The 21,234-nt window shown below is 34.5% G+C and overlaps 4 non-coding genes across 4 annotated transcripts; all 4 read right to left on the bottom strand.

Annotated features, from left to right (window-relative positions):
* Window positions 1–6,365: 6,365 nt before the first annotated feature.
* Window positions 6,366–6,439, bottom strand: TRNAN-AUU (transfer RNA asparagine (anticodon AUU)). Its single transcript has one exon. It is a non-coding gene; the product is annotated as a tRNA-Asn (tRNA).
* Window positions 6,440–8,703: 2,264 nt separating this feature from the next.
* On the bottom strand, window positions 8,704–8,777 carry TRNAY-AUA (transfer RNA tyrosine (anticodon AUA)). Its single transcript has one exon. It is a non-coding gene; the product is annotated as a tRNA-Tyr (tRNA).
* A 2,261-nt stretch (window positions 8,778–11,038) lies between these two features.
* TRNAN-GUU (transfer RNA asparagine (anticodon GUU)) lies at window positions 11,039–11,112 on the bottom strand. Its single transcript has one exon. It is a non-coding gene; the product is annotated as a tRNA-Asn (tRNA).
* Window positions 11,113–18,037: 6,925 nt separating this feature from the next.
* On the bottom strand, window positions 18,038–18,111 carry TRNAN-GUU (transfer RNA asparagine (anticodon GUU)). The gene has a single exon. It is a non-coding gene; the product is annotated as a tRNA-Asn (tRNA).
* Window positions 18,112–21,234: the final 3,123 nt, after the last annotated feature.

Genomic DNA, 21,234 nt, shown 5'->3' on the forward strand with positions numbered 1-21,234 from the left:
TTTCTTAATTCCTTACCTGTGTGCTAATTAGATATCACCTTGTTTTCACATTAAACAGACTTCCACATGAGAAAGCAGCAAGGATGCAGTGGCGTTAATGTTTCCTGGTGTCAACCTGTATTATTTCAGTAGACATTGAAATGAGGATGCATCTTGCTGCCTTTCCAATGAAGCAAGTTTTATTTAGTAATAGGTGAAAAACCATCCTTACAAAGGTGTTAATCAGAGACTTGGCTTTGTGGACACTTTTCAGAGAACAAATTTGTTAGCATAAAAATAAAGCCAGAAAATAAAGAGCTGTTTAATCACTCAATTGGATTTTTCTGCCAGCATATTTTTTTTCTCTGCAACCCACTGCTAAATTGTGCTTCCTAGCTGTTTTTATAAAATCACTGAATCAAATCTAACTCTGATTACATCAGAGAAGGCCAGGTACCCTACACCATAACAGGGGGTTTGAAATTTTGACTTGTCTACTTAAAGATCACCAAAATCTGATAACAAGGTCAATTAGGTCCCTGGGTGGGATTGAACCACCAACCTTTTGGTTAATAGCCGTACATACTAACTGATTGCGCCACAGAGACACTTTGCAAAAGTCCATACTGACAAAGGCTAATAAGCATTCATCTAAAACGTTTCCTAGAAAAACTTTAAAAAGTCAATAATCTGGAGAGTTTTTGTAAGATGTTTCTTCCATCAACCAACGAAGAAACACATTGGTACTTTCCCATGATGAGTGAGTGCTTCAGGATCTCTTGAACTTACATGTGCAGCAGAGTACTGCAATGGAAGCATGCTGGGCCCATAACCCAGAGGTAGGCAGATTGAAACTATCCTCTGCTATATGCATTTTTTTTTTGTTAATTAAAGTAATCCAAAACTGGGATTGATATTTTGTCTCTTTTATTTTTACTTAAAGTACAATAACTTTTACCATTTTAATTTGTTTTAATAGTATATTGACAGTATTGTTTTCTTTCAAAAATCCACTTCATTTTCTTTACCCTATTATTAAAATGGTAATTGACAAAAACAAACTACATTGTCACCAGAAGAGCAATACAAAATGTACAAGTGATATATTAAAATCACATTTCCAGCTTGAATTTCAATGATGCATTGGGGCAACGATTTTGTGAGAAACATCTTCACCCTTAAATAAAGATTTTCTTAATTCCTTACCTGTGTGCTAATTAGATATCACCTTGTTTTCATATTAAACAGACTTCCACATGAGAAAGCAGCAAGGATGCAGTGGCGTTAATGTTTCCTGGTGTCAACTTGTATTATTTTAGTAGACATTGAAATGAGGATGCATCTTGCTGCCTTTCCAATGAAGCAAGTTTAATTTAGTAATAGGTGAAAAACCATCCCTACAAAGGTGTTAATCAGAGACTTGGCTTTGTGGACACTTTTCAGAGAACAAATTTGTTAGCATAAAAATAAAGCCAGAAAATGAAGAGCTGTTTAATCACTCAATTGGATTTTTCTGCCAGCATATTTTTTTTCTCTGCAACCCACTGCTAAATTGTGCTTCCTAGCTGTTTTTATAAAATCACTGAATCAAATCTAACTCTGATTACATCAGAGAAGGCCAGGTACCCTACACCATAACAGGGGGTTTGAAATTTTGACTTGTCTACTTAAAGATCACCAAAATCTGATAACAAGGTCAATTAGGTCCCTGGGTGGGATTGAACCACCAACCTTTTGGTTAATAGCCGTACACACTAACTGATTGCGCCACAGAGACACTTTGCAAAAGCACATACTGACAAAGGCTAATAAGCATTCATCTAAAACGTTTCCTAGAAAAACTTTCAAAAGTTAATAATCTGGAGAGTTTTTGTAAGATGTTTCTTCCATCAACCAACGAAGAAACACATTGGTACTTTCCCATGATGAGTGAGTGCTTCAGGATCTCTTGCACTTACATGTGCAGCAGAGTACTGCAATGGAAGCATGCTGGGCCCATAACCCAGAGGTAGGCAGATTGAAACTATCCTCTGCTATATGCATTTTTTTTTTGTTAATTAAAGTAATCCAAAACTGGGATTGATATTTTGTCTCTTTTATTTTTACTTAAAGTACAATAACTTTTACCATTTTAATTTGTTTTAATAGTATATTGACAGTATTGTTTTTTTTCAAAAATCCACTTCATTTTCTTTACCCTATTATTAAAATGGTAATTGACAAAAACAAACTACATTGTCACCAGAAGAGCAATACAAAATGTACAAGTGATATATTAAAATCATCTTTCCAGCTTGAATTTCAATGTTGCATTGGGTCAACAATTTTGTGAGAAACATCTTCACCCTTAAATAAAGATTTTCTTAATTCCTTACCTGTGTGCTAATTAGATATCACCTTGTTTTCACATTAAACAGACTTCCACATGAGAAAGCAGCAAGGATGCAGTGGCGTTAATGTTTCCTGGTGTCAACCTGTATTATTTCAGTAGACATTGAAATGAGGATACATCTTGCTGCCTTTCCAATGAAGCAAGTTTAATTTAGTAATAGGTGAAAAACCATCCCTACAAAGGTGTTAATCAGAGACTTGGCTTTGTGGACACTTTTCAGAGAACAAATTTGTTAGCATAAAAATAAATTCCAGAAAATGAAGAGCTGTTTAATCACTCAATTGGATTTTTCTGCCAGCATATTTCTTTTTCTCTGCAACCCACTGCTAAATTGTGCTTCCTAGCTGTTTTTTTTATAAAATCACTGAATCAAATCTAACTCTGATTACATCAGAGAAGGCCAGGTACCCTACACAATAAGAGGGGGTTTGAAATTTTGACTTGTCTACTTAAATATCACCAAAATCTGATCACAAGGTCAATTACGTCCCTGGGTGGGATTGAACCACCAACCTTTTGGTTAATAGCCAAACACACTAACCGATTGCGCCACCGAGACACTTTGCAAAAAGTACATACTGACAAAGGCTAATAAGCATACATCTAGAACGTTTCCTAGAAAAATATTAAAAAATCAATAATCTGGAGAGTTTTTGTAAGATGTTTCTTCCATCAACCAATGAATAAACACATTGGTACTTTCCCATGATGAGTGAGTGCTTCAGGATCTCTTGCACTTACATGTGCAGCAGAGTACTGCAATGGAAGCATGCTGGACCCATAACCCAGAGGTAGGCAGATTGAAACTATCCTTTGCTATATGCATTTTTTTTTGTTAATTTAAGTAATCAAAACTGGGATTGATATTTTTGCTCTTTTATTTTTACTTAAAGTACAATAACTTTTACCATTTTAATTTGTTTTAATAGTATATTGACAGTATAGTTTTCATTCAAAAATCCACTTAATTTTCTTTACCCTATTATTAAAATGGTAATTGACAAAAAAAACTACATTGTCACCAGAAGAGCAATACAAAATGTACAAGTGATATATTAAAATCATCTTTCCAGCTTGAATTTCAATGATGCATTGGGGCAACAATTTTGTGAGAAACATCTTCACCCTTAAATAAAGATTTTCGTAATTTCTTACCTGTGTGCTAATTAGATATCACCTTGTTTTCACATTAAACAGACTTCCACATGAGAAAGCAGCAAGGATGCAGTGGCTTTAATGTTTCCTGGTGTCAACCTGTATTATTTCAGTAGACATTGAAATGAGGATGCATCTTGCTGCCTTTCCAATGAAGCAAGTTTAATTTAGTAATAGGTGAAAAACCATCCTTACAAAGGTGTTAATCAGAGACTTGGCTTTGTGGACACTTTTCAGAGAACAAATTTGTTAGCATAAAAATAAATTCCAGAAAATGAAGAGCTGTTTAATCACTCAATTGGATTTTTCTGCCAGCATATTTTTTTTCTCTGCAACCCACTGCTAAATTGTGCTTCCTAGCTGTTTTTTTATAAAATCACTGAATCAAATCTAACTCTGATTACATCAGAGAAGGCCAGGTACCCTACACAATAAGAGGGGGTTTGAAATTTTGACTTGTCTACTTAAATATCACCAAAATCTGATCACAAGGTCAATTACGTCCCTGGGTGGGATTGAACCACCAACCTTTTGGTTAATAGCCAAACACACTAACCGATTGCGCCACCGAGACACTTTGCAAACAGTACATACTGACAAAGGCTAATAAGCATACATCTAGAACGTTTCCTAGAAAAATATTAAAAAATCAATAATCTGGAGAGTTTTTGTAAGATGTTTCTTCCATCAACCAATGAATAAACACATTGGTACTTTCCCATGATGAGTGAGTGCTTCAGGATCTCTTGCACTTACATGTGCAGCAGAGTACTGCAATGGAAGCATGCTGGACCCATAACCCAGAGGTAGGCAGATTGAAACTATCCTTTGCTATATGCATTTTTTTTTGTAAATTTAAGTAATCAAAACTGGGATTGATATTTTTGCTCTTTTATTTTTACTTAAAGTACAATAACTTTTACCATTTTAATTTGTTTTAATAGTATATTGACAGTATAGTTTTCTTTCAAAAATCCACTTAATTTTCTTTACCCTATTATTAAAATGGTAATTGACAAAAAAAACTACATTGTCACCAGAAGAGCAATACAAAATGTACAAGTGATATATTAAAATCATCTTTCCAGCTTGAATTTCAATGATGCATTGGGGCAACAATTTTGTGAGAAACATCTTCACCCTTAAATAAAGATTTTCGTAATTTCTTACCTGTGTGCTAATTAGATATCACCTTGTTTTCACATTAAACAGACTTCCACATGAGAAAGCAGCAAGGATGCAGTGGCGTTAATGTTTCCTGGTGTCAACCTGTATTATTTCAGTAGACATTGAAATGAGGATGCATCTTGCTGCCTTTCCAATGAAGCAAGTTTAATTTAGTAATAGGTGAAAAACCATCCCTACAAAGGTGTTAATCAGAGACTTGGCTTTGTGGACACTTTTCAGAGAACAAATTTGTTAGCATAAAAATAAAGCCAGAAAATGAAGAGCTGTTTAATCACGCAATTTGATTTTTTTGCCAGCATATTTCTTTTTCTCTGCAACCCACTGCTAAATTGTGCTTCCTAGATGTTTTTATAAAATCACTGAATCAAATCTAACTCTTATTACATCAGAGAAGGCCAGGTACCCTACACCATAACAGGGGGATATGAAATTTGACTTGTCTACTTAAAGATCACCAAAATCTGATAACAAGGTCAATTAGGTCCCTGGGTGGGATTGAACCACCAACCTTTTGGTTAACAGCTGTACATACTAACTGATTGCGCCACAGAGACACTTTGCAAAAGTCCATACTGACAAAGGCTAATAAGCATTCATCTAAAACGTTTCCTAGAAAAACTTTAAAAAGTCAATAATCTGGAGAGTTTTTGTAAGATGTTTCTTCCATCAACCAACGAAGAAACACATTGGTACTTTCCCATGATGAGTGAGTGCTTCAGGATCTCTTGAACTTACATGTGCAGCAGAGTACTGCAATGGAAGCATGCTGGGCCCATAACCCAGAGGTAGGCAGATTGAAACTATCCTCTGCTATATGCATTTTTTTTTTTGTTAATTAAAGTAATCCAAAACTGGGATTGATATTTTGTCTCTTTTATTTTTACTTAAAGTACAATAACTTTTACCATTTTAATTTGTTTTAATAGTATATTGACAGTATTGTTTTCTTTCAAAAATCCACTTCATTTTCTTTACCCTATTATTAAAATGGTAATTGACAAAAACAAACTACATTGTCACCAGAAGAGCAATACAAAATGTACAAGTGATATATTAAAATCATCTTTCCAGCTTGAATTTCAATGTTGCATTGGGTCAACAATTTTGTGAGAAACATCTTCACCCTTAAATAAAGATTTTCTTAATTCCTTACCTGTGTGCTAATTAGATATCACCTTGTTTTCACATTAAACAGACTTCCACATGAGAAAGCAGCAAGGATGCAGTGGCGTTAATGTTTCCTGGTGTCAACTTGTATTATTTCAGTAGACATTGAAATGAGGATGCATCTTGCTGCCTTTCCAATGAAGCAAGTTTAATTTAGTAATAGGTGAAAAACCATCCTTACAAAGGTGTTAATCAGAGACTTGGCTTTGTGGACACTTTTCAGAGAACAAATTTGTTAGCATAAAAATAAAGCCAGAAAATGAAGAGCTGTTTAATCACTCGATTGGATTTTTCTGCCAGCATATTTTTTTTCTCTGCAACCCACTGCTAAATTGTGCTTCCTAGCTGTTTTTTATAAAATCACTGAATCAAATCTAACTCTGATTACATCAGAGAAGGCCATGTACCCTACACCATAAGATGAGGTTTGAAATTTTGACTTGTCTACTTAAATATCACCAAAATCTGATCACAAGGTTAATTATGTCCCTGGGTGGGATTGAACCACCAACCTTTTGGTTAATAGCCAAACACACTAACCGATTGCACCACAGAGACACTTTGCAAAAGTCCATACTGACAAAGGCTAATAAGCATTCATCTAAAACGTTTCCTAGAAAAACTTTAAAAAGTCAATAATCTGGAGAGTTTTTGTAAGATGTTTCTTCCATCAACCAACGAAGAAACACATTGGTACTTTCCCATGATGAGTGAGTGCTTCAGGATCTCTTGCACTTACATGTGCAGCAGAGTACTGCAATGGAAGTATGCTGGGCCCATAACCCAGAGGTAGGCAGATTGAAACTATCCTCTGCTATATGCATTTTTTTGTTTGTTAATTAAAGTAATCCAAAACTGGGATTGATATTTTGGCTCTTTTATTTTTACTTAAAGTACAATAACTTTTACCATTTTAATTTGTTTTAATAGTATATTGACAGTATAGTTTTCTATCAAAAATCCACTTAATTTTCTTTACCCTGTTATTAAAATGGTAATTGACAAAAAAACTACATTGTCACCAGAAGAGCAATACAAAATGTACAAGTGATATATTAAAATCATCTTTCCAGCTTGAATTTCAATGATGCATTGGGGCAACAATTTTGTGAGAAACATCTTCACCCTTAAATAAAGATTTTCGTAATTCCTTACCTGTGTGCTAATTAGATACCACCTTGTTTTCACATTAAACAGACTTCCACATGAGAAAGCAGCAAGGATGCAGTGGCGTTAATGTTTCCTGGTGTCAACCTGTATTATTTCAGTAGACATTGAAATGAGGATACATCTTGCTGCCTTTCCAATGAAGCAAGTTTAATTTAGTAATAGGTGAAAAACCATCCTTACAAAGGTGTTAATCAGAGACTTGGCTTTGTGGACACTTTTCAGAGAACAAATTTGTTAGCATAAAAATAAAGCCAGAAAATAAAGAGCTGTTTAATCACTCAATTGGATTTTTCTGCCAGCATATTTTTTTTCTCTGCAACCCACTGCTAAATTGTGCTTCCTAGCTGTTTTTATAAAATCACTGAATCAAATCTAACTCTGATTACATCAGAGAAGGCCAGGTACCCTACACCATAACAGGGGGTTTGAAATTTTGACTTGTCTACTTAAAGATCACCAAAATCTGATAACAAGGTCAATTAGGTCCCTGGGTGGGATTGAACCACCAACCTTTTGGTTAATAGCCGTACATACTAACTGATTGCGCCACAGAGACACTTTGCAAAAGTCCATACTGACAAAGGCTAATAAGCATTCATCTAAAACGTTTCCTAGAAAAACTTTAAAAAGTCAATAATCTGGAGAGTTTTTGTAAGATGTTTCTTCCATCAACCAACGAAGAAACACATTGGTACTTTCCCATGATGAGTGAGTGCTTCAGGATCTCTTGAACTTACATGTGCAGCAGAGTACTGCAATGGAAGCATGCTGGGCCTATAACCCAGAGGTAGGCAGATTGAAACTATCCTCTGCTATATGCATTTTTTTTTTGTTAATTAAAGTAATCCAAAACTGGGATTGATATTTTGTCTCTTTTATTTTTACTTAAAGTACAATAACTTTTACCATTTTAATTTGTTTTAATAGTATATTGACAGTATTGTTTTCTTTCAAAAATCCACTTCATTTTCTTTACCCTATTATTAAAATGGTAATTGACAAAAACAAACTACATTGTCACCAGAAGAGCAATACAAAATGTACAAGTGATATATTAAAATCATCTTTCCAGCTTGAATTTCAATGTTGCATTGGGTCAACAATTTTGTGAGAAACATCTTCACCCTTAAATAAAGATTTTCTTAATTCCTTACCTGTGTGCTAATTAGATATCACCTTGTTTTCACATTAAACAGACTTCCACATGAGAAAGCAGCAAGGATGCAGTGGCGTTAATGTTTCCTGGTGTCAACTTGAATTATTTCAGTAGACATTGAAATGAGGATGCATCTTGCTGCCTTTCCAATGAAGCAAGTTTAATTTAGTAATAGGTGAAAAACCATCCTTACAAAGGTGTTAATCAGAGACTTGGCTTTGTGGACACTTTTCAGAGAACAAATTTGTTAGCATAAAAATAAAGCCAGAAAATGAAGAGCTGTTTAATCACTCGATTGGATTTTTCTGCCAGCATATTTTTTTTCTCTGCAACCCACTGCTAAATTGTGCTTACTAGCTGTTTTTTATAAAATCACTGAATCAAATCTAACTCTGATTACATCAGAGAAGGCCAGGTACCCTACACAATAAGAGGGGGTTTGAAATTTTGACTTGTCTACTTAAATATCACCAAAATCTGATCACAAGGTCAATTACGTCCCTGGGTGGGATTGAACCACCAACCTTTTGGTTTATAGCCGAACACACTAACCGATTGCGCCACCGAGACACTTTGTAAACAGTACATACTGACAAAGGCTAATAAGCATACATCTAGAACGTTTCCTAGAAAAATATTAAAAAATCAATAATCTGGAGAGTTTTTGTAAGATGTTTCTTCCATCAACCAATGAATAAACACATTGGTACTTTCCCATGATGAGTGAGTGCTTCAGGATCTCTTGCACTTACATGTGCAGCAGAGTACTGCAATGGAAGCATGCTGGACCCATAACCCAGAGGTAGGCAGATTGAAACTATCCTTTGCTATATGCATTTTTTTTGTTAATTTAAGTAATCAAAACTGGGATTGATATTTTTGCTCTTTTATTTTTACTTAAAGTACAATAACTTTTACCATTTTAATTTGTTTTAATAGTATATTGACAGTATAGTTTTCTTTCAAAAATCCACTTAATTTTCTTTACCCTATTATTAAAATGGTAATTGACAAAAAAAACTACATTGTCACCAGAAGAGCAATACAAAATGTACAAGTGATATATTAAAATCATCTTTCCAGCTTGAATTTCAATGATGCATTGGGGCAACGATTTTGTGAGAAACATCTTCACCCTTAAATAAAGATTTTCTTAATTCCTTACCTGTGTGCTAATTAGATATCACCTTGTTTTCATATTAAACAGACTTTTACATGAGAAAGCAGCAAGGATGCAGTGGCGTTAATGTTTCCTGGTGTCAACCTGTATTATTTCAGTAGACATTGAAATGAGGATGCATCTTGCTGCCTTTCCAATGAAGCAAGTTTAATTTAGTAATAGGTGAAAAACCATCCTTACAAAGGTGTTAATCAGAGACTTGGCTTTGTGGACACTTTTCAGAGAACAAATTTGTTAGCATAAAAATAAAGCAAGAAAATAAAGAGCTGTTTAATCACTCAATTGGATTTTTCTGCCAGCATATTTTTTTTCTCTGCAACCCACTGCTAAATTGTGCTTCCTAGCTGTTTTTATAAAATCACTGAATCAAATCTAACTCTGATTACATCAGAGAAGGCCAAGTACCCTACACCATAACAGGGGGTTTGAAATTTTGACTTGTCTACTTAAAGATCACCAAAATCTGATAACAAGGTCAATTAGGTCCCTGGGTGGGATTAAACCACCAACCTTTTGGTTAAAAGCCATACATACTAACTGATTGCGCCACAGAGACACTTTGCAAATTTCCATACTGACAAAGGCTAATAAGCATTCATCTAAAACGTTTCCTAGAAAAACTTTAAAATGTCAATAATCTGGAGAGTTTTTGTAAGATGTTTCTTCCATCAACCAACGAAGAAACACATTGGTACTTTCCCATGATGAGTGAGTGCTTCAGGATCTCTTGCACTTACATGTGCAGCAGAGTACTGCAATGGAAGCATGCTGGGCCCATAACCCAGAGGTAGGCAGATTGAAACTATCCTCTGCTATATGCATTTTTTTTTGTTAATTAAAGTAATCCAAAACTGGGATTGATATTTTGTCTCTTTTATTTTTACTTAAAGTACAATAACTTTTACCATTTTAATTTGTTTTAATAGTATATTGACAGTATTGTTTTCTTTCAAAAATCCACTTCATTTTCTTTACCCTATTATTAAAATGGTAATTGACAAAAACAAACTACATTGTCACCAGAAGAGCAATACAAAATGTACAAGTGATATATTAAAATCATCTTTCCAGCTTGAATTTCAATGATGCATTGGGTCAACAATTTTGTGAGAAACATCTTCACCCTTAAATAAAGATTTTCTTAATTCCTTACCTGTGTGCTAATTAGATATCACCTTGTTTTCACATTAAACAGACTTCCACATGAGAAAGCAGCAAGGATGCAGTGGCGTTAATGTTTCCTGGTGTCAACTTGTATTATTTCAGTAGACATTGAAATGAGGATGCATCTTGCTGCCTTTCCAATGAAGCAAGTTTAATTTAGTAATAGGTGAAAAACCATCCTTACAAAGGTGTTAATCAGAGACTTGGCTTTGTGGACACTTTTCAGAGAACAAATTTGTTAGCATAAAAATAAAGCCAGAAAATGAAGAGCTGTTTAATCACTCGATTGGATTTTTCTGCCAGCATATTTTTTTTCTCTGCAACCCACTGCTAAATTGTGCTTCCTAGCTGTTTTTTATAAAATCACTGAATCAAATCTAACTCTGATTACATCAGAGAAGGCCATGTACCCTACACCATAAGAGGAGGTTTGAAATTTTGACTTGTCTACTTAAATATCACCAAAATCTGATCACAAGGTTAATTACGTCCCTGGGTGGGATTGAACCACCAACCTTTTGGTTAACAGCCAAACACACTAACCGATTGCGCCACAGAGACACTTTGCAAAAAGTACATACTGACAAAGGCTAATAAGCATACATCTAGAACGTTTCCTAGAAAAACATTAAAAAATCAATAATCTGGAGAGTTTTTGTAAGATGTTTCTTCCATCAACCAACGAATAAACACATTGGTACTTTCCCATGATGAGTGAGTGCTTCAGGATCTCTTGCACTTACATGGGCAGCAGAGTACTGCAATGGAAGCATGCTGGACCCATAACCCAGAGGTAGGCAGATTGAAACTATCCTTTGCTATATGCATTTTTTTTGTTAATTTAAGTAATCAAAACTGGGATTGATATTTTTGCTCTTTTATTTTTACTTAAAGTACAATAACTTTTACCATTTTAATTTGTTTTAATAGTATATTGACAGTATAGTTTTCTTTCAAAAATCCACTTAATTTTCTTTACCCTGTTATTAAAATGGTAATTGACAAAAAAACTACATTGTCACCAGAAGAGCAATACAAAATGTACAAGTGATATATTAAAATCATCTTTCCAGCTTGAATTTCAATGATGCATTGGGGCAACAATTTTGTGAGAAACATCTTCACCCTTAAATAAAGATTTTCGTAATTCCTTACCTGTGTGCTAATTAGATATCACCTTGTTTTCACATTAAACAGACTTCCATGTGAGAAAGCAGCAAAGATGCAGTGGCGTTAATGTTTCCTGGTGTCAACCTGTATTATTTCAGTAGACATTGAAATGAGGATGCATCTTGCTGCCTTTCCAATGAAGCAAGTTTAATTTAGTAATAGGTGAAAAACCATCCTTACAAAGGTGTTAATCAGAGACTTGGCTTTGTGGACACTTTTCAGAGAACAAATTTGTTAGCATAAAAATAAATTCCAGAAAATGAAGAGCTGTTTAATCACTCAATTGGATTTTTCTGCCAGCATATTTTTTTTCTCTGCAACCCACTGCTAAATTGTGCTTCCTAGCTGTTTTTTATAAAATCACTGAATCAAATCTAACTCTGATTACATCAGAGAAGGCCAGGTACCCTACACAATAAGAGGGGGTTTGAAATTTTGACTTGTCTACTTAAATATCACCAAAATCTGATCACAAGGTCAATTACGTCCCTGGGTGGGATTGAACCACCGACCTTTTGGTTAATAGCCGAACACACTAACCGATTGCGCCACCAAGACACTTTGCAAACAGTACATACTAACAAAGGCTAATAAGCATACATCTAGAACGTTTCCTAGAAAAATATTAAAAAATCAATAATCTGGAGAGTTTTTGTAAGATGTTTCTTCCATCAACCAATGAATAAACACATTGGTACTTTCCCATGATGAGGGAGTGCTTCAGGATCTCTTGCACTTACATGTGCAGCAGAGTACTGCAATGGAAGCATGCTGGACCCATAACCCAGAGGTAGGCAGATTGAAACTATCCTTTGCTATATGCATTTTTTTTTGTTAATTTAAGTAATCAAAACTGGGATTGATATTTTTGCTCTTTTATTTTTACTTAAAGTACAATAACTTTTACCATTTTAATTTGTTTTAATAGTATATTGACAGTATAGTTTTCTTTCAAAAATCCACTTAATTTTCTTTACCCTATTATTAAAATGGTAATTGACAAAAAAAACTACATTGTCACCAGAAGAGCAATACAAAATGTACAAGTGATATATTAAAATCATCTTTCCAGCTTGAATTTCAATGATGCATTGGGGCAACAATTTTGTGAGAAACATATTCACCCTTAAATAAAGATTTTCGTAATTTCTTACCTGTGTGCTAATTAGATATCACCTTGTTTTCACATTAAACAGACTTCCACATGAGAAAGCAGCAAGGATGCAGTGGCGTTAATGTTTCCTGGTGTCAACCTGTATTATTTCAGTAGACATTGAAATGAGGATGCATCTTGCTGCCTTTCCAATGAAGCAAGTTTAATTTAGTAATAGGTGAAAAACCATCCCTACAAAGGTGTTAATCAGAGACTTGGCTTTGTGGACACTTTTCAGAGAACAAATTTGTTAGCATAAAAATAAAGCCAGAAAATGAAGAGCTGTTTAATCACGCAATTTGATTTTTTTGCCAGCATATTTCTTTTTCTCTGCAACCCACTGCTAAATTGTGCTTCCTAGATGTTTTTATAAAATCACTGAATCAAATCTAACTCTGATTACATCAGAGAAGGCCAGGTACCCTACACCATAACAGGGGGTATGAAATTTGACTTGTCTACTTAAAGATCACCAAAATCTGATAACAAGGTCAATTAGGTCCCTGGGTGGGATTGAACCACCAACCTTTTGGTTAATAGCCGTACATACTAACTGATTGCGCCACAGAGACACTTTGCAAAAGTCCATACTGACAAAGGCTAATAAGCATTCATCTAAAACGTTTCCTAGAAAAACTTTAAAAAGTCAATAATCTGGAGAGTTTTTGTAAGATGTTTCTTCCATCAACCAACGAAGAAACACATTGGTACTTTCCCATGATGAGTGAGTGCTTCAGGATCTCTTGCACTTACATGTGCAGCAGAGTACTGCAATGGAAGCATGCTGGGCCCATAACCCAGAGGTAGGCAGATTGAAACTATCCTCTGCTATATGCATTTTTTTTTGTTAATTAAAGTAATCCAAAACTGGGATTGATATTTTGGCTCTTTTATTTTTACTTAAAGTACAATAACTTTTACCATTTTAATTTGTTTTAATAGTATATTGACAGTATTGTTTTCTTTCAAAAATCCACTTCATTTTCTTTACCCTATTATTAAAATGGTAATTGACAAAAACAAACTACATTGTCACCAGAAGAGCAATACAAAATGTACAAGTGATATATTAAAATCATCTTTCCAGCTTGAATTTCAATGATGCATTGGGGCAACGATTTTGTGAGAAACATCTTCACCCTTAAATAAAGATTTTCTTAATTCCTTACCTGTGTGCTAATTAGATATCACCTTGTTTTCATATTAAACAGACTTTTACATGAGAAAGCAGCAAGGATGCAGTGGCGTTAATGTTTCCTGGTGTCAACCTGTATTATTTCAGTAGACATTGAAATGAGGATGCATCTTGCTGCCTTTCCAATGAAGCAAGTTTAATTTAGTAATAGGTGAAAAACCATCCTTACAAAGGTGTTAATCAGAGACTTGGCTTTGTGGACACTTTTCAGAGAACAAATTTGTTAGCATAAAAATAAAGCCAGAAAATAAAGAGCTGTTTAATCACTCAATTGGATTTTTCTGCCAGCATATTTTTTTTCTCTGCAACCCACTGCTAAATTGTGCTTCCTAGCTGTTTTTATAAAATCACTGAATCAAATCTAACTCTGATTACATCAGAGAAGGCCAAGTACCCTACACCTTAACAGGGGGTTTGAAATTTTGACTTGTCTACTTAAAGATCACCAAAATCTGATAACAAGGTCAATTAGGTCCCTAGGTGGGATTAAACCACCAACCTTTTGGTTAAAAGCCGTACATACTAACTGATTGCGCCACAGAGACACTTTGCAAATTTCCATACTGACAAAGGCTAATAAGCATTCATCTAAAACGTTTCCTAGCAAAACTTTAAAAAGTCAATAATCTGGAGAGTTTTTGTAAGATGTTTCTTCCATCAACCAACGAAGAAACACATTGGTACTTTCCCATGATGAGTGAGTGCTTCAGGATCTCTTGAACTTACATGTGCAGCAGAGTACTGCAATGGAAGCATGCTGGGCCCATAACCCAGAGGTAGGCAGATTGAAACTATCCTCTGCTATATGCATTTTTTTTTTGTTAATTAAAGTAATCCAAAACTGGGATTGATATTTTGTCTCTTTTATTTTTACTTAAAGTACAATAACTTTTACCATTTTAATTTGTTTTAATAGTATATTGACAGTATTGTTTTCTTTCAAAAATCCACTTAATTTTCTTTACCCTATTATTAAAATGGTAATTGACAAAAACAAACTACATTGTCACCAGAAGAGCAATACAAAATGTACAAGTGATATATTAAAATCATCTTTCCAGCTTGAATTTCAATGATGCATTGGGTCAACAATTTTGTGAGAAACATCTTCACCCTTAAATAAAGATTTTCTTAATTCCTTACCTGTGTGCTAATTAGATATCACCTTGTTTTCACATTAAACAGACTTCCACATCAGAAAGCAGCAAGGATGCAGTGGCGTTAATGTTTCCTGGTGTCAACTTGTATTATTTCAGTAGACATTGAAATGAGGATGCATCTTGCTGCCTTTCCAATGAAGCAAGTTTAATTTAGTAATAGGTGAAAAACCATCCTTACAAAGGTGTTAATCAGAGACTTGGCTTTGTGGACACTTTTCAGAGAACAAATTTGTTAGCATAAAAATAAAGCCAGAAAATGAAGAGCTGTTTAATCACTCGATTGGATTTTTCTGCCAGCATATTTTTTTTCTCTGCAACCCACTGCTAAATTGTGCTTCCTAGCTGTTTTTTATAAAATCACTGAATCAAATCTAACTCTGATTACATCAGAGAAGGCCATGTACCCTACACCATAAGAGGAGGTTTGAAATTTTGACTTGTCTACTTAAATATCACCAAAATCTGATCACAAGGTTAATTACGTCCCTGGGTGGGATTGAACCACCAACCTTTTGGTTAATAGCCGAACACACTAACCGATTGCGCCACAGAGACACTTTGCAAACAGTACATACTGACAAAGGCTAATAAGCATACATCTAGAACGTTTCCTAGAAAAACATTAAAAAATCAATAATCTGGAGAGTTTTTGTAAGATGTTTCTTCCATCAACCAATGAATAAACACATTGGTACTTTCCCATGATGAGTGAGTGCTTCAGGATCTCTTGCACTTACATGTGCAGCAGAGTACTGCAATGGAAGCATGCTGGACCCATAACCCAGAGGTAGGCAGATTGAAACTATCCTTTGTTATATGCATTTTTTTTTGTTAATTTAAGTAATCAAAACTGGGATTGATATTTTTGCTCTTTTATTTTTACTTAAAGTACAATAACTTTTACCATTTTAATTTGTTTTAATAGTATATTGACAGTATAGTTTTCTTTCAAAAATCCGCTTAATTTTCTTTACCCTATTATTAAAATGGTAATTGACAAAAAAAACTACATTGTCACCAGAAGAGCAATACAAAATGTACAAGTGATATATTAAAATCATCTTTCCAGCTTGAATTTCAAAGATGCATTGGGGCAACAATTTTGTGAGAAACATCTTCACCCTTAAATAAAGATTTTCGGAATTTCTTACCTGTGTGCTAATTAGATATCACCTTGTTTTCACATTAAACAGACTTCCACATGAGAAAGCAGCAAGGATGCAGTGGCGTTAATGTTTCCTGGTGTCAACTTGTATTATTTCAGTAGACATTGAAATGAGGATGCATCTTGCTGCCTTTCCAATGAAGCAAGTTTAATTTAGTAATAGGTGAAAAACCATCCCTACAAAGGTGTTAATCAGAGACTTGGCTTTGTGGACACTTTTCAGAGAACAAATTTGTTAGCATAAAAATAAAGCCAGAAAATGAAGAGCTGTTTAATCACGCAATTTGATTTTTTTGCCAGCATATTTCTTTTTCTCTGCAACCCACTGCTAAATTGTGCTTCCTAGATGTTTTTATAAAATCACTGAATCAAATCTAACTCTGATTACATCAGAGAAGGCCAGGTACCCTACACCATAACAGGGGGTATGAAATTTGACTTGTCTACTTAAATATCACCAAAATCTGATAACAAGGTCAATTGGTGGGATTGAACCACCAACCTTTTGGTTAAAAGCCATACATACTAACTGATTGCGCCACAGAGACACTTTGCAAATTTCCATACTGACAAAGGCTAATAAGCATTCATCTAAAACGTTTCCTAGAAAAACTTTAAAATGTCAATAATCTGGAGAGTTTTTGTAAGATGTTTCTTCCATCAACCAACGAAGAAACACATTGGTACTTTCCCATGATGAGTGAGTGCTTCAGGATCTCTTGCACTTACATGTGCAGCAGAGTACTGCAATGGAAGCATGCTGGGCCCATAACCCAGAGGTAGGCAGATTGAAACTATCCTCTGCTATATGCATTTTTTTTTGTTAATTAAAGTAATCCAAAACTGGGATTGATATTTTGTCTCTTTTATTTTTACTTAAAGTACAATAACTTTTACCATTTTAATTTGTTTTAATAGTATATTGACAGTATTGTTTTCTTTCAAAAATCCACTTCATTTTCTTTACCCTATTATTAAAATGGTAATTGACAAAAACAAACTACATTGTCACCAGAAGAGCAATACAAAATGTACAAGTGATATATTAAAATCATCTTTCCAGCTTGAATTTCAATGATGCATTGGGTCAACAATTTTGTGAGAAACATCTTCACCCTTAAATAAAGATTTTCTTAATTCCTTACCTGTGTGCTAATTAGATATCACCTTGTTTTCACATTAAACAGACTTCCACATGAGAAAGCAGCAAGGATGCAGTGGCGTTAATGTTTCCTGGTGTCAACTTGTATTATTTCAGTAGACATTGAAATGAGGATGCATCTTGCTGCCTTTCCAATGAAGCAAGTTTAATTTAGTAATAGGTGAAAAACCATCCTTACAAAGGTGTTAATCAGAGACTTGGCTTTGTGGACACTTTTCAGAGAACAAATTTGTTAGCATAAAAATAAAGCCAGAAAATGAAGAGCTGTTTAATCACTCGATTGGATTTTTCTGCCAGCATATTTTTTTTCTCTGCAACCCACTGCTAAATTGTGCTTCCTAGCTGTTTTTTATAAAATCACTGAATCAAATCTAACTCTGATTACATCAGAGAAGGCCATGTACCCTACACCATAAGAGGAGGTTTGAAATTTTGACTTGTCTACTTAAATATCACCAAAATCTGATCACAAGGTTAATTACGTCCCTGGGTGGGATTGAACCACCAACCTTTTGGTTAACAGCCAAACACACTAACCGATTGCGCCACAGAGACACTTTGCAAAAAGTACATACTGACAAAGGCTAATAAGCATACATCTAGAACGTTTCCTAGAAAAACATTAAAAAATCAATAATCTGGAGAGTTTTTGTAAGATGTTTCTTCCATCAACCAACGAATAAACACATTGGTACTTTCCCATGATGAGTGAGTGCTTCAGGATCTCTTGCACTTACATGGGCAGCAGAGTACTGCAATGGAAGCATGCTGGACCCATAACCCAGAGGTAGGCAGATTGAAACTATCCTTTGCTATATGCATTTTTTTTGTTAATTTAAGTAATCAAAACTGGGATTGATATTTTTGCTCTTTTATTTTTACTTAAAGTACAATAACTTTTACCATTTTAATTTGTTTTAATAGTATATTGACAGTATAGTTTTCTTTCAAAAATCCACTTAATTTTCTTTACCCTGTTATTAAAATGGTAATTGACAAAAAAACTACATTGTCACCAGAAGAGCAATACAAAATGTACAAGTGATATATTAAAATCATCTTTCCAGCTTGAATTTCAATGATGCATTGGGGCAACAATTTTGTGAGAAACATCTTCACCCTTAAATAAAGATTTTCGTAATTCCTTACCTGTGTGCTAATTAGATATCACCTTGTTTTCACATTAAACAGACTTCCATGTGAGAAAGCAGCAAAGATGCAGTGGCGTTAATGTTTCCTGGTGTCAACCTGTATTATTTCAGTAGACATTGAAATGAGGATGCATCTTGCTGCCTTTCCAATGAAGCAAGTTTAATTTAGTAATAGGTGAAAAACCATCCTTACAAAGGTGTTAATCAGAGACTTGGCTTTGTGGACACTTTTCAGAGAACAAATTTGTTAGCATAAAAATAAATTCCAGAAAATGAAGAGCTGTTTAATCACTCAATTGGATTTTTCTGCCAGCATATTTTTTTTCTCTGCAACCCACTGCTAAATTGTGCTTCCTAGCTGTTTTTTATAAAATCACTGAATCAAATCTAACTCTGATTACATCAGAGAAGGCCAGGTACCCTACACAATAAGAGGGGGTTTGAAATTTTGACTTGTCTACTTAAATATCACCAAAATCTGATCACAAGGTCAATTACGTCCCTGGGTGGGATTGAACCACCGACCTTTTGGTTAATAGCCGAACACACTAACCGATTGCGCCACCAAGACACTTTGCAAACAGTACATACTAACAAAGGCTAATAAGCATACATCTAGAACGTTTCCTAGAAAAATATTAAAAAATCAATAATCTGGAGAGTTTTTGTAAGATGTTTCTTCCATCAACCAATGAATAAACACATTGGTACTTTCCCATGATGAGGGAGTGCTTCAGGATCTCTTGCACTTACATGTGCAGCAGAGTACTGCAATGGAAGCATGCTGGACCCATAACCCAGAGGTAGGCAGATTGAAACTATCCTTTGCTATATGCATTTTTTTTTGTTAATTTAAGTAATCAAAACTGGGATTGATATTTTTGCTCTTTTATTTTTACTTAAAGTACAATAACTTTTACCATTTTAATTTGTTTTAATAGTATATTGACAGTATAGTTTTCTTTCAAAAATCCACTTAATTTTCTTTACCCTATTATTAAAATGGTAATTGACAAAAAAAACTACATTGTCACCAGAAGAGCAATACAAAATGTACAAGTGATATATTAAAATCATCTTTCCAGCTTGAATTTCAATGATGCATTGGGGCAACAATTTTGTGAGAAACATATTCACCCTTAAATAAAGATTTTCGTAATTTCTTACCTGTGTGCTAATTAGATATCACCTTGTTTTCACATTAAACAGACTTCCACATGAGAAAGCAGCAAGGATGCAGTGGCGTTAATGTTTCCTGGTGTCAACCTGTATTATTTCAGTAGACATTGAAATGAGGATGCATCTTGCTGCCTTTCCAATGAAGCAAGTTTAATTTAGTAATAGGTGAAAAACCATCCCTACAAAGGTGTTAATCAGAGACTTGGCTTTGTGGACACTTTTCAGAGAACAAATTTGTTAGCATAAAAATAAAGCCAGAAAATGAAGAGCTGTTTAATCACGCAATTTGATTTTTTTGCCAGCATATTTCTTTTTCTCTGCAACCCACTGCTAAATTGTGCTTCCTAGATGTTTTTATAAAATCACTGAATCAAATCTAACTCTGATTACATCAGAGAAGGCCAGGTACCCTACACCATAACAGGGGGTATGAAATTTGACTTGTCTACTTAAAGATCACCAAAATCTGATAACAAGGTCAATTAGGTCCCTGGGTGGGATTGAACCACCAACCTTTTGGTTAATAGCCGTACATACTAACTGATTGCGCCACAGAGACACTTTGCAAAAGTCCATACTGACAAAGGCTAATAAGCATTCATCTAAAACGTTTCCTAGAAAAACTTTAAAAAGTCAATAATCTGGAGAGTTTTTGTAAGATGTTTCTTCCATCAACCAACGAAGAAACACATTGGTACTTTCCCATGATGAGTGAGTGCTTCAGGATCTCTTGCACTTACATGTGCAGCAGAGTACTGCAATGGAAGCATGCTGGGCCCATAACCCAGAGGTAGGCAGATTGAAACTATCCTCTGCTATATGCATTTTTTTTTGTTAATTAAAGTAATCCAAAACTGGGATTGATATTTTGGCTCTTTTATTTTTACTTAAAGTACAATAACTTTTACCATTTTAATTTGTTTTAATAGTATATTGACAGTATTGTTTTCTTTCAAAAATCCACTTCATTTTCTTTACCCTATTATTAAAATGGTAATTGACAAAAACAAACTACATTGTCACCAGAAGAGCAATACAAAATGTACAAGTGATATATTAAAATCATCTTTCCAGCTTGAATTTCAATGACGCATTGGGGCAACAATTTTGTGAGAAACATCTTCACCCTTAAATAAAGATTTTCTTAATTCCTTACCTGTGTGCTAATTAGATATCACCTTGTTTTCATATTAAACAGACTTTTACATGAGAAAGCAGCAAGGATGCAGTGGCGTTAATGTTTCCTGGTGTCAACCTGTATTATTTCAGTAGACATTGAAATGAGGATGCATCTTGCTGCCTTTCCAATGAAGCAAGTTTAATTTAGTAATAGGTGAAAAACCATCCT

This window comes from Pseudophryne corroboree, unplaced genomic scaffold (genome assembly GCF_028390025.1).
Source record: "Pseudophryne corroboree isolate aPseCor3 unplaced genomic scaffold, aPseCor3.hap2 scaffold_619, whole genome shotgun sequence".
NCBI lineage: Eukaryota > Metazoa > Chordata > Amphibia > Anura > Myobatrachidae > Pseudophryne > Pseudophryne corroboree.